Source organism: Antechinus flavipes, chromosome 5 (genome assembly GCF_016432865.1).
Source record: "Antechinus flavipes isolate AdamAnt ecotype Samford, QLD, Australia chromosome 5, AdamAnt_v2, whole genome shotgun sequence".
NCBI lineage: Eukaryota > Metazoa > Chordata > Mammalia > Dasyuromorphia > Dasyuridae > Antechinus > Antechinus flavipes.
This window is the reverse complement of record NC_067402.1, coordinates 251,909,609-251,911,874: the sequence shown is the minus strand read 5'-3', so window position 1 is coordinate 251,911,874 and position 2,266 is coordinate 251,909,609. Positions and strand designations below refer to the sequence as shown.

Sequence of the window (2,266 nt, the reverse complement as noted above, 5' to 3'; positions counted from 1 at the left end):
TTTAACAAAATTTTTAAATATTGCAAAATATGAATAATTTTACATTTTAAAATTAAGTTAATGTACATTGTGCAAAGATTATTTTGTATGGATTAATCACACCCATTTCTATGAGTTTTACATAATGAATTAGAATACCACAGTGAAAAAGAGAGCACAGTAACAAAAGCCTCTTTTTTAATATTTATATTTAATTTGTCAGTAATCCTGAAAAGTCTGAATTTCCATTCTCAATTTCCATTGTCTCATCACCTTATACATGGATGACTTCAATGAATTCCTAGTTTGTTTCCAATCATCCTATTTATTACAAATGGTATCCTTCCTTCAAATAACTATTAGACAAATCTTCTTAAAGCTCCCTTTCTTATGAAATTATTACTCTGCTTGAGAAACTATTATGACCCTCAATTGCTTAACATGTAAAGTAAGAAGTTGTTTGTCTATTCTTCAAGATCTTATATTTCTATCCAATTTCTCACCTTTTTTCAAAAATATTCATTTTTATTTATCTATCATTTCTCTACTAATTATTGGCTGAAGATAAGGGAAAAATAAACACTTTAAAGAAAATGTATATGAATCATAACATCACAGAACTAAAGAAATAGATCAGAAAGGGACTTCATAAACTATGTAGTCTCAATTTTATAGTTGAAAAAACTGAAATAGATCCAGATGCTGCTGCCACCACTGCTGTTCCTATTAGGGAAAAGGAAAAAAAATAGTGTTAATTAAGCACCTGAGCCTTGAAGCTATAATGGCCAAATATAAGGCTGCTATTTTTATTTCTAGTGAACAGTTAGCAGAAAAAATAGAAAAATATAGAAAATAGAAAAAAAAATTAGTCTGAGAGATGTACTATTTTATCACATCAATATCACATTGATACAGTGCTAAATGAGGAAAAAAAGGCTGTGTCGTCTGGAGGCTGAAGAAACCATGAACCTGGTTGTGTGTGTAACAATTAGCTGATCAAGAAGGTCTGTGTGAAGTGCAGCACAAATGACACTATAGGAGACCTGAAGAAACTGATTGCGGCACAGAGCGGCACCTGTTGGAGCAAGACCATCCTGACAAAATGGTACAGAATCGTGAAGGATGATGCTTCCCTGAGTGATATGAGATCTATGATGGAATGAACCTAAAGCTTTATTATCAGTAGGAGCAGCAGGCCTGCCAATTATGCAGACCCCACCCCTACCCCCAAATCCACATTTTTTTTTCTTTCTTTCTTTTTTTTTTTTAATAACTTTTTATTGATAGAACGCATGCCAGGGTAATTTTTTACAGCATTATCCCTTGCATTCACTTCTGTTCCAATTTTTCCTCTCCCTCCCTCCACCCCCTCCCCCAGATGGCAAGCAGTCCTTTACAAGTTGAATGGGTTGCAGTATATCCTAGATACAATATATGTGTGCAGAACCGAACAGTTTTCTTGTTGCACAGGGAGAATTGAATTCAGAAGGTAGAAATAACCCGGGAAGAAAAACAAAAATGCAAGCAGTTTATATTCATTTCCCAGTGTTCTTTCTCTGGGTGTAGCTGCTTCTGTCCATCTTTGATCAATTAAGGCTCTCTTTATCAAAGAGATCCACTTCCATCAGAATACATCCTCAAACAGTATCGTTGTTGAGGTATATAATGATCTCCTGGTTCTGCTCATTTCACTCAGCATCAGTTCATGTAAGTCTCGCCAGTCCTCTCTGTATTCATCCTGCTGGTCGTTCCTTACAGAACAATAATATTCCATAACATTCATATACCACAATTTACTCAACCATTCTCCAATTGATGGACATCCTTTCATTTTCCAGCTTCTAGCCACTACAAACAGGGCTTCCACAAACATTTTGGCACATACAGGTCCCTTTACTTTCTTTAGTATCTCTTTGGGGTATAAGCCCAGTAGAAACACCGCTGGATCAAAGAGTATGCACAGTTTGATAACTTTTTGAGCATAGTTCCAAATTGCTCTCCAGAATGGCTGAATGTGTTCACAATTCCACCAACAATGTATCAGTGTCCCTGTTTTACCACATCCCCTCCAACATTCCCCATTATCTTTCCCTGTCATTCTAGCCAATCTGATAGGTGTGTAGTGGTATCTCAGAGTTGTCTTAATTTGCATTTCTCTGATTAATAATGATTTGGGGCATATTTTCATATGTCTATAAATAGTTTCAATTTCTTCATCTGAGAATTGTCTGTTCATATCCTTTGACCATTTATCAATTGGAGAATGGTTTGATTTCTTATAGATTAG

The 2,266-nt window shown here is 35.2% G+C and overlaps 1 pseudogene; it reads left to right on the top strand.

The window, feature by feature from the left end:
• The first annotated feature begins 760 nt into the window (after positions 1 to 760).
• LOC127538733 (ubiquitin-like protein 5) lies at positions 761 to 1,165 on the top strand (annotated as a pseudogene).
• The last annotated feature ends 1,101 nt before the right edge of the window (positions 1,166 to 2,266 follow it).